The sequence below is a fragment of the Neopelma chrysocephalum genome, unplaced genomic scaffold, assembly GCF_003984885.1.
Source record: "Neopelma chrysocephalum unplaced genomic scaffold, ASM398488v2 Primary Assembly neopelma1_159, whole genome shotgun sequence".
In the NCBI taxonomy this organism is placed as follows: domain Eukaryota; kingdom Metazoa; phylum Chordata; class Aves; order Passeriformes; family Pipridae; genus Neopelma; species Neopelma chrysocephalum.
The window spans coordinates 680,265-691,995 of record NW_020897821.1 but is presented as its reverse complement, the minus strand read 5'-3'; the positions used below and the strand labels follow the sequence as shown (position 1 = coordinate 691,995).

At 47.5% G+C, this 11,731-nt stretch overlaps 1 protein-coding gene across 2 annotated transcripts in view; it reads left to right on the top strand.

Annotated features, from left to right (window-relative positions):
• Positions 1-881: 881 nt before the first annotated feature.
• The window catches only part of CHST8 (carbohydrate sulfotransferase 8), a 176,235-nt gene continuing 165,385 nt past the window's right edge, over positions 882-11,731 (top strand). Inside the window, exon 1 of one of the 2 annotated variants that reach the window (XM_027701544.1) lies at positions 882-952. The gene's annotated coding sequence lies outside the window, so the exon portion shown is untranslated. Of the gene's footprint in view, positions 953-1,120; positions 1,168-11,731 lie in introns of those variants that run through there. The other variant, XM_027701545.1, reaches the window with a different exon arrangement.

Sequence of the window (11,731 nt, the reverse complement as noted above, 5' to 3'; positions counted from 1 at the left end):
ACAGGGCACGCCCTCGATGCCCAGGCTCTGGGGGCACTGTTTAATATAATTCCGGTGTTTCTTAATTTCAGCCAGTAGCCACTTCATTACAGTAGCAATAGCCGGGCATGCCACTGAGGCCACTCTTGGGGATCACAGCCATACTCTGGTTTTGCTCTTATTAGACTTTATTCTGCTGCACAGACGTGCTGAAAAACCTCCCAGTATTTTAGGGTGGGAAATAGCCAGCAGAGAGTGCAAGAGGCCCCTTCTGTACAGTCCATATCCAGGCTCGAGACAAGGCACCTTGGTGCCCACCATGCCCTGGCTGCAGTGAGTCTGCTCCGATTTGTTGTTTGAGGGCACCACCACTTCAATTCTCTTCCAATTAATTCTACTGCGTCTGCCCTTGGGGCGCGTGTTCACAATCGCCTCCTTTTGGGAGCAAGTGTGGGCCACCGATCTTCCCAACTAGTCTCAAAACACATATATTTTCAATAACGACGTCAAATTGCAGCCCGCAGGAGACGCCCGGCAGGATGTTCGTATCCACGCTGAGGATACGGAAAAGCCTCCCTGCCCCGTTCCTCCCAGACGACACCCGGCAGCCGGGGCGCAGAGGCTCTCCCAGCACCCTGCCCGGGACCTTTCCTCGCTCCCCGCAACTTCCCGCTCGGGGGCTGCGATGTCTCCGTGGGAGCCGCGCGGGCGGAGGCTCGGGATGCAGGAGCCGGGTGCGCGCAGGGCGGTCACACCCGCGCCGGCACACACGGCTCTGGGCACACACGGCTCTGGGCCCGCGGCGCTGCCCTTCACACACCGCCCGGCGCAGCCCGAGCCGCGGGGACGCGTCGGGCTCCAGAGGCGAGCGGCTCCCCGGCAAGGCGGCGGCCCCGCCCGCGGCGGGGGACGATGCGCGGGGGCGCGGCCGGGCCGGGGCCGCTCCCGGCGGAGGCCGTACCTGCTGCCGGAGGTGCGCGGGGCGGGGGCCGAGCGGAGCGCGGAGCGGGGATCGGGGGGCGGGGAGGGGGCGGCGGCCTCCCGTCTCCGGGCGGGCTGTCCCGCTTCACTCTCTCCTCCCCGCCGAGCATCGCGGGTGCGGAGCCGCGGCTGCGGCGCGCAGGGCGGCGGCGGGAGCGGCGCGGAGGATGCGCTGAGCGGGCGCGGGAGGCGGCGCGGCCGCGGCAGGTCAGTGGTGAGACCCCCACCCTCTGTCCCCGTCCCCGGGCCGCGCTGCTCCCCCCGGCCCCCCGCAACCCCGGCTGCTCCCCAACTTTTCCCCGCACCACTTCGGGAAAGTGCCCAAACTTGCGATGGGGACCCTCGTCCCGTGTCCCCCCCTTTCCCCGGCGGCGCGACCCCCTCACCTCAGGGCTGCCCTGGCGGCGCCGTAATTCCCGGTGCCGGTAATTGGGGGTGGAGGGGCGGGGGTCACCCCATCCCGCTCCGCTGCCCCCGCAGCCGGGCGGGGCCGGCCCAGCCCCGCTCGGGCACCGGGACACAACTCCAGGTGAGGATGGAGCCGGCGGCTCCGCCGGGCTGTGACTGCTCGCGGGTACGAGTCCGGCGTGGGTTTGTGTAGCGAAAATAACGGGATTCAAAGCAAACTAGTTGATAAATGCGGGCATCTCCCTGGACTGGAAACCCAGTTCTCCCGGAGTTCAGCCTACGCGAGCAGGAGCGGTGCGAGGGGACAGGAGGGCACTTTTTCATTTCTGGAGTTCTGTGTAGAGGACAGGGGTTTGCTTTGGGCGCTGCTCTCCCGGAGGAGCACTTCTCGGCGCGTCCCGATTCCCCCGCCCCTGCTGGGCGACACGGGCAGCCCGGACCTTGAAAAGCCACTTTACACCTCACCCAGCGCTCCAGAACGGGCAGATTCAAACCATGGCAAACACACGGCAGAGGATAATTTGTCCAAGTGTGTTAGCCCCAGTGTGCTCGAGATGGGCAACCGGACAGCCCGGGCACCTGGCTGACACCTGGGATTCCCCGGTGTTGGCTGTGGAAGTAGCCAGAAATGATGTGATACCCGGTCGTAGCTGTGTGGTTATTTTTTTTAAGCTTTCTGAGGGGTTAGGAAAGCCCTTATTGTAATTGTATTATAATGTTGTTTTCTGTCTATAGCTGACTTGTGTTGCGTGCAGATTAACATGCTTAAAAAAACCCTAAAGATGCTCTTTTTTTTTTAATGTTAGATGCTTACCCTGAAATGCTTGTGTTTTATTGCAAGATTTAAAAGTTGCAGCTCCTCAGAGAACAGGCTGAATAGCAGTGAGGGAAGGTGAATGGTAAACCTGAACAGTCTCAGAAGTGAAAATTGGAAATGCCACTGCTAAATCCGTTTTGTTTATTAATGATGCTCACCATTTGAGGGGGGAGATATCCCCAGTTTATCCCAAGAAGATTTCATTTTGTCAGATGCCTGGTGTCTCATCAATTCCTTTCATGTTCCTGGGATTTTCTCTTTTCCAGGCTCAGGCCACAGCAGCTCTCTGTGTTGGGGATAACTGTTAAGCTCTTCTTTTGAATTCATGAGCTTCCAAATTAAACTTTTGCTGACACCTGCTACCTAGCCTGGTTGAGCAGACTGACACTGTCAGCCTGGCTACTGGAGACCTGCCACCAAACAAAGTAAATAGCAAAAAAAAAAAGTGTAAAGTGCCTGTACTAGGTCACACAGTGATTTGGGGGAGCTCTGGGAAACTCTGGTGACTGGAAATCCAATCAAAGTCTGCTTCTAATGGAGCAAACTTTGCAACAGCAATCACAGGCAGGAATTAAATCCATAGAGTAGATGGCAACGGAGATTAATAATCATCATCAATTAGCTGATGGAATCAAACAGAACAAAATGAGGGTAAACAAAAACCTGGCTCCCCCTTCCCCTCAAACCCAGTCCTACCTTTATTTATCCAGAGTCAAGGATCTCTCCTGAGCACTGGTTTCAAGTGCCAAAAAATTTAGCAGGTGTCATAACATAAGGTCAAGACTTAATTATTTATATGGAGACATCAATCATCGTGTGGGGATGATTTATTTATAAATCACCAGAGCTGTAGCACAAGTCAGTGAATTCTGATTTCCTCCTGCTCCTTCCTGAAGGGGACCAGGAAGGTCCACGCTGTGGCTGAGGGACCTCTGGAGCCTGCAGAAGTTTCTGCCCGGCCCCACGTGGAGAAGGCTTTTCTACACCTTTTAAGTCGTGCAATCAAAATGCCACCGGGGAAATCTCGTGCATATTTGCTGCATCTCAGTAATGAACACTTACTGATTATCTGGAGAATTTAGCTTTTTAAACATTATTCAAATTTTTATGTTTATGTAAGCTAATAAGACTGAGGAGATTCAGTAACTACTCTTTGCCTTATGGTATTTGAAAAGTGTGTCCATTGGGCTTAGCTCAGCATCTTCCAGAATCACTTTTCAAAGACTAAAATAGAATCTTTCTGCCTGAAAAAACCCACCCTCTCTGTACTCAGTATAATGTTCTTTGCTCACAATTAATGCCAAAAATCAATTTTCTCTCATGCTTTTTATGTTTCTGCTGATCACAAACAGGATGGCACAGTAAAAGCTTTTATTGCCATCTGATTAGTCCACAGTGGTGGTGAGTAAATAGCTTGGGCTGGTGTGGCTGCAAGATTGCTGTGCTGGAAGCAGCAGATACAGAGAAGGGCATGGGGTGCTGAGCACCAGCCCTAATCCTGCTCTCAGGGTCATTCAGAGAGATTTGGGCACTGTTTGGGCAGAAGCATGACCAGGCCCATAGGTTTTCTGATAGCCAGACAAAGTAACAAACAGGCTCTTGGGATGTTCCTGAACCTCCTCTTCTGGGATTTTGATAAAGGGTTAATTATAGCCAGGCATTCTTGGAGATTTGCCCATTTATTTATCTGTTGAGAGAAATCATGCTACTGAATCTTATTTCCATGACTGTTTTTCAGACAGGGAGGTGATTAATTTTGAATGAAACTGGTAAAAAAAGGTAGAATACAGAAACAGAGAGATGGGAAGGAAAGTTATGGTGAAAATAAGTAGAGCTAGGAGGGAAGGTTTCCTTTGCTTTTCTGTCTTTATCTTGTAAAACGGTGTAGCCCAAACCTATAAGCTTTACCATTAAACAAAGAGAAGCATGAGAAGTATCCAGGGCATCTTGTGATCCTTCTAAACTTCATGGCAGGACTCTGTTTTGGCAAGAGCAAGTCAATAAGCTCTCCTGCACATCCATTATTCTGTTCCCACTGATCTTAAAAGAAGACCATTTTATCATTGTATTTCAGTGACAGAAATACTAAAATAATATTTCACTGGGTTTGTAAGAGGGTGTAAAAAAAGGATGGGTGAGCTTGCAATGTCTTCAAGGAACAATTAAGATATTAAGAGTGTGGGAAAATATTTTTAGACATTAACCAATCAGTGAGAAAATAGGAATTTAGGACCCAATTCAGTTATGAGATGTTCCTTGAGCACCCTCTGGATTTTGCCCAGAGCATGTGAAAAAATGAAAAATTCATAGTATTTCTTGTAGGCAAGACCAGTCATCTGCTTGTGTATTTTTATGGTATACTGGGTATATTTATAGCATTTAGTAATGCCAGCAATGTTCAATATAAAGAGTAACAGATGAATGTATGTGAAACAAGGCACTGGCAAGGCAGGTGGGAAATGATTTCCAAAATATTGCAGCAACCAGGCTGGGAGAAATGTAGTAAGATGGTAAACATAATATAATAGACCTAAGCAGCTTTAACCAAAGCCAGGGTTAAAGCCTCGGCTTGAGTCAGGTTGAGCCCTGTGCACAGGTTCTACAGAGGAGGAAAGCCAGGACTTGCTGTGCAAGCCCCAGCAAAGATGGCTCCACAGTGCTCCAGCCCCGGCACAGCCAAAGGCAAAAGCCACAGTGAAATCACAGTCGAGTGCAAAGAGGAGGAAGGAGGGGAATGAAATTGTATTGGCTCAACTGCAAGAAACAAATCACAGATTTCCCTAATCAGACAGATGATGCCTGACTAGGGCACAACGGAACCACAAAGGAAGGTGGCAGATTTCACAAATTAGTCATGGCAAAAATGGTGAATTTCACAGCTTGAAGTGAATTCATGTTATAGGATGAAACAGCACAAAGTGATTAAGAGCTCTAACTGATAGGAGCAATAAGCATGTGAGACTTAGTCATCACACAGCAGCTGACATTTCTCTCTGGCTTTGGCTGAGGCACAGGAGCAGCACCTTCAGCCTCCGGTTTCTGATGCTGAGTGAGAGATGCTGGGGACAACCACAAACAAACGAGGTCCCACAGATGCTTCCAGGAGTTCTCTGTTTCTGTGAAGCACGACCATGGCAGTCCAGTGGGAGCTGGAGCAGCTGCTCTGCAGGGAGATGTTCTGCAGGCACAGTCTCTGCTCCCAGTGCCCACTGAAACCTGGAGCTGTGGCTTCAGCAGTGGAGCACACACTGTGAGAAGAGCAAATCGGGGGACAGCAGGGCCCCATCTTCACAGCATGTGAAGAGCAGAGAGGGAGGACAGCTGAGAAGGGTTGGAACAAGGGAGGACACTGTTGCAGCACACCCTGCCATGCTGGGGATGACCTTCCAGGTCTGGCAGTGCCATTTTTGGAGCCATTAGGTGTTGGCATGTGCCACCTCGTGGTAACCACACCACAGCATGCATCCCTAATAGTAAACAACCATGACATGGTCCATTCAGTGGCTTCCTTTGCAAAGCCACCCAATTCCCATTCTTTCAGGGGATCAAAACCAACGTCACAAGTCTCTCTCACAGGTGGTGTTACATGACTTTTGCTGGCAAAACATTTCAATAGCTGTTACAGCACACTTTCAAGGAAATGTCTGTTAACAGATACTGGAACCTTACCCTACCATTTGTAACCCTGCTTAGATGAAGACAAAAATTCTGGAGAAAAATGTCGCCATTCTATCTCAGTTGTCTTGATTCAATGTATGCTCTTCTATCATTGCTCTTGAAAACCCATAGAGCAAAATGGAAGCAAAGTGAGCTAATACCAACCAGGACAAGGCCACCCTGGAGAATTCCTCCTCTGGCAGCATAAGCCTTCTTAAAACTCTTCTCCTCCGTGGCAGGCTGTGGCCAGGCTCCGGCAGCGTCCCGGGAGCCCCAGAGCAGAGCAGAGCAGGCTGCCAGGAAGGTTAACAAAGCCCGGCGCTGGCAGGCGGAGCCGGAGCTGCAGTGGAGTCGTGAACCCTTCGGAGAGCAGAGCCTGGCAGCTTTCCCCTGTTTATTGAAGGGTGTTCCAGCATCGCCGGGGCCGCTGAGCGCAGCTGTATTAACAACATGCGGGGAGAGGGGAAGCTGCTGGAGTTGCCAGGACTGAAGCCGTAGAGGAATGTGATGGGGCAGTGCCAGTTCCTTCAAATCCCACCTGGAAGTTATTAGCCATGCGCTGGAGGCGGCGGAGCACCTGAATCCCAGAGTGTCACACACGCACCGTCTGAGAGGGTCCAGCTGCAGCTCCGCTGGGCACCGCGGCTCATCCCTCCGACCCACATCGAGAGGAGAGGAAATTGTACGCTGAAGAAAGACTCTGGGAGGAATCGATCATTCTTGAATGAGGATGGGAAAACAAAGTTTGAAAAGAATTAACATTTCTAAAGCATTTCTGAAGGAATGCCCTTGGACTCCTGGTAGGGGACTAGAAAGGACTTTAAAAGGGCAGGGTGGAGGAGAGACCTCTTCTCCTAAATTGTTTTCAGAACCTGGCAGATTTTGAGAAACCTTTCAGTAACATTTTGCAAATCAATGCTAATTTGATGTTTCAGAGCTCAGCACTTTGCCAATCCACTGTCAAACCAATATTAACCAGGCATTTTTGAGGGCTGTTTATAGCTCAAGGTCCATTAAACATGCAAACCTGGCAATTGTTTCACTTCCCTTAAAACACTTAATTTGAAATGTGTATCAGACCATCCATAAATGGCCTTTCAGCCTTCATCAGAGAGAAGCCTTCCTCCCTTGGAAGTGCGAGTCAGTGCCCTGGGAGAGGAGGCTGGGACTGTGCCGGGGGTGAGGACAGAAGGACAGATGCTGCCTGCAGAGCTGCCAAGGAGCAGCACAGCCACCGTAAAATCTCCTAGGGCCTGATCTGCCAACCCCCACTCATACAGCAACCAACCTCGGGAAGGCCAGGAAATGTTAAGTAAATGGCACTTCTTGGGAGAGCAGTAATTACTCACCTTGGGAAAGGTGGCGGGAGCAGTTACATAAACTTTGTGAGTGCTTTTTGAACTTGAGTGCCTGTGATCTGACATCCACTTGAAGGTGGGAGCTAAATACAAGTTGCTTTATTTTTTAACAGTTGCTAATTTGAGCCAAAGCTGAAGGAGATCCTGGTCTTTAAATTTGGGTTCCTTTAATACCTGCACAGAAATAGTTTGAGATAGGGTGGTTTCTCCTTCTCTTCAGTGTGGTCCTCAAATGCAAACCTGATCCCCTTCTGAGTTGGAAGAATCACAGCAGTAGTTAGCTGGTGACATGTATATTTAGATGACTGACTTTAGGCACCTACATTTGAATATATGATTTCATATGCCTTCATTTTTATGTCCTGAAATGGGGAAAGTACTCAGCTCAAAGAAGATCAATTAATTTTTCTGTTGCTTTTAAGTTCTTTAATGGAAGATGTTACATGAATAATTATTTAATATACTTTAACATGGGGTTTTTTTGCATGAGCTGCTTGATCTGCTTAAAGCATATAAATCAGTATGAGCTGAATTAGTTAAATAAATTCAGAAATCTAAAGGGTGCATCAGAAGCTAGACTAAGGGATAAAAGGGATAAAGGCTAGGTTGCTCTTTCATTTGGCAAAAAAAGCACACAGATTGTCATTTTGTGAACCTGTGGACTTCTCATTTTTCAGGAATCACAAAATCCATTCGTGAAAAGACCTAGGAAATAAAGAAAGAAATTGTATGAGTAGCATCCTGGTCAGTAAAACATATTAGGCTGCAGGAACATGGATGGGATGATGCCATGAATCTCCTCTTTGTGTTGCAGCTCAGAAGAGCAGCTATTTTCTTCATTTTAGCAGATGCCAAAGGCTCAGAGAAGGGAGCACAGACAGAATGCAGCCCCTTTCTTGTGGCAGAAATGTATTTGCCTGGTAACAGAAGAGATAATCCTGTCCTAATCTGCAGTGATCCAAACCTGTTCCTATGGGGGCTGTCACAGCACTGGGGTGCAAGGCAGAGTTGGTGTAATGACCAGCTATTGTTTCATCCTTCCATCTCCCAGTCCAAAGGTTGGTCCATCCAACACAGATTTACACATCCACCAGTTCTAGGGAAAGTTCCTTCCTGCCATCTCTGTGATGTTTCACAAATACTTCCATAGTTTTTTCCAGCTTTCCCAAGAAGTATCACACTCACATCCAAAAACCTTCCAACTGCACAAGCTAATTTATGACTTTTCTGTCTTTTCTTCTTGACAGCTATTTGCATTTTGTTTGTGTTTCTTTGTAGTACCTTTCCTGGTCACAAAGCCCTGTGACAATGTTTTAACAAATCCCTCATAATTACGAGCAAAATGGTTCACATCTCCATGTTCCTTATGGCCATATGAGCCACCCAAGGAAGCTGCTGTCCAATAAATTACTGACCTGTCTGCCTTTGCACGGTCCTCCCCAAACTCTCCAGCATCTCTTCATTGCTTTCCATCACCTTCCTTAGTGCCAAGATGAAGGATGGCAGCTGTTTCAGCAATTAATGCCAGTATTCCTCCTTTGTAAACTAGGGGGAGGGGATTTGCTTTCAAGCTGCCCCTCTTCCCACTGAGACTGGCAATAATATTATCTCACATCTTTAAATACCAGTCTCAGAGCTGATGGTGTGACAGCAAGATGCAGAGGTTTTATGATACAGAAAATTTACCTGGATTTTTTTTTTATTTTATTTTTTCAACCTGTAAAATCTGAAGTGACTTTTCCATCCTTGAAACGATGAATTCATCCTTTTCTCTTAAAAACTGTAATTGTTTAACGCTTTGGAATAGCACTGCCCATGTTGTTTTGTGTGTGCTGCCACTTCTGGAGGACTCTGTGTATCCCCACAGCATTAGATATTGTATATGCACATAACACATAAAGCTCTTCTATTCTGTAGCTTACACAGGAGGTCTGCAGCACTGATGGCAGTCTGCACACAGTATCTACAAATAATAAATCATGACACTTACCTGCACCACGTTCTTCTAACTACATTGCTATTAACCTCTGTTGCAGCACTTTTACTTCAAAATACTAGAATCAGCTTGCTGTTCTACCTTTGGTTTACACGGGGAGAAACCTCAGCTCAGGTTAATGTCAGGAGTTTATCTGAGGTCTCTGTTATAATAGCAGCGTGTCGCTGGCACAGAAATTCATCTGGTTTTCATAAATATTTGATGGGGCTCTATCACCCTCATCATCATTGTGGGCTGGTTGGAAGAGGATCCCCCCGCGATTGCAACCCATTTCCGAGTTGTCATGGAAAGTCAGTTGGTGATATTTCAATCAGAGTGTTCTTATAACAAATTCCATTCAAATTCTGTCTGAAAGAGAGTTAAGGTTTCATCCTGCTGCTTAGAGAATGATATGCTAAATGCAGCTTCCCATGGGCTTGGCTGCAGTCCAGCGCTTTGTAATTTAGAGTTCTCCTTCCCAATTCTGGCTGTGACCTTGGGACCAAACTCTGAAGTTCCCCCAGCTGCCTCCACTCTTTGCTAAAACACTGTCCCAGAGTCCTCACCCCCTTCCCAGAGTCCTCACCCCCTTCCCAGCCAGCACATGGCAGCAGCCGGGCAGCTCCCGGGAAACCGAGGGCAGTGCCCTGGCACACGGGCAGGTGGGAGCAGCAGCCCAGGGAGTGCTCATTTTCTCTTTTTTTACTGGTAGGAGCATTGTTCTTAAACGACAGAAATTATTAGCTGGCTTCAAAGCATGAAATTCATTCACAGAAAAGGTTTAAATTGTATTGGCCAGAGGCGTTTTCTGTAGAGACAGCCACAAAACAGCTCTAATTGGAGATCTCCAAACAGCTGTTGTGCCCTGTGTGTTTATATTGGAAAAGTAACTTCAAAGATTATGTTAACATGTGATTAAATAAAAAAGTTTTAACGTTATTACTGATCTTATTGATAGCGTACTGGGGGTGCCTAAGATGCTTTACTGAGAAATGTGTGTGTTCGTGGCCAGAGGAGCTGACAACCCAGACTGTAACACAGGCCACTTTTAACAGAAAAATTGTGTAATTGAGAGAAATTATTGCCCCTTGAAGAATACATTCATTATAGATTGTAACAGAGATATGTCTCCAGAATGACTGCAGATCCCTTCAGTTAAGGAGCTGTTCAGACATGCCAGTCTTTGAGCTCGTGTACGTAACTGCAATTGTTTTAACAAAGTTAGTGAAGGAAAGTAACTTAGAGGAAGGTGCAGCTCTTCTGTTCTTTTTTCTTTTCCAGATTTTTAAAGAACGTAGCTTCTGGAAATACATGTTTGTATTTACCTGTCTGGATTCCTTAGGATGGGGAATAATTTTAAAATAAAAAAGGGTGCCTTTTAAAATAATGATTTTTTTTTTTTTTACTTTTAAAATCATTACTTTAAAAGTCCTTTAGATTTGTTATTTCATCAGTAATTGCCATGGATTTTCAGCAAAACAAGTGATACACATTTAGCTTTAAAACCAAAGAAAAACAACTTTTCATTGTTTTTGATCTTCCAAATATTGTGTCTGACATTTTTAGTGATTGGCATTTACCATAAATTAATGTGCTCTGTAACCCAGTTGTATCCCTGACCTTACATAGATCTCCTTTGAAATGCTGCTTCTATTACTGTTGTGAAGACATCAGAGAATCAGTATGTCAAGTAGTTCTTTGTAAACAATAAACCAACAAAACCCTCTGCTAGATGCTCATCGCCAAGATACCTCTGGCAAAACATTCCTCAGCTCTCTGGATCGGTCTAAAAATGGTGACCTTCAACTGGAGAGCTTCAGCATACATTCATTTAGGCTTTGTTGCTTCACTTGTAGCACAACCACAATTCAGCAGCTCGGACTGTGGGCAGTGCTCTGTGGAGAGGCCCTTGGACAGCACTGGTGCTGCGTGTGCAGATCCCTTTGCAGCGGTTCCTGAAGGGAAAGGGCAACAGGCAGTATTTATGGCAGGTTTCTCTACAAGAGGTTTCTGTGCTTTACACCGAGTATTTATTCTGGCAGTAGCTGTGTAATTGTGCTGTAAACCACCCTGGGTGCTGGTTGCTGTGTCCCCAGGAGTTTGACTCGATGCCAGCCAACAGTGAGCTCTGTGATAATGGTGTATCATTTCGCTGCGGGAGCCTCGTGCCCGTGGGTAGCAACAGCCTTCCTGCTTCCTCCCACGCTCCTCTGAGCTACCAAATCCCATCTCCAGGGTGTCTTCTGGACTATGAACTCGCTGTTGTTTATTATTAGCACACCTTACGAAGCATGAGGTATGTGTTAGGAACACTTTTCTCTCTCACGTCAGAGAATTAACATCAGCCTGTCTCCAACCTGGCTGACCCCATTCCTGTGCACTTCTAGGACAAAGAAGGAGTGGGGAGAGCTTGTGCAGAGGGGACCCACCACCAGAGTTCACAATTTCCTCCAGGGAAAGCTTTCTCTTTGCAGAGTCCCACTCAGCACTGGGAATCTCCTCATTCTTTCAGTGAAGACCAACCAGCGTTGGCTTTTGTGGTGCTCTGAGCAGAGG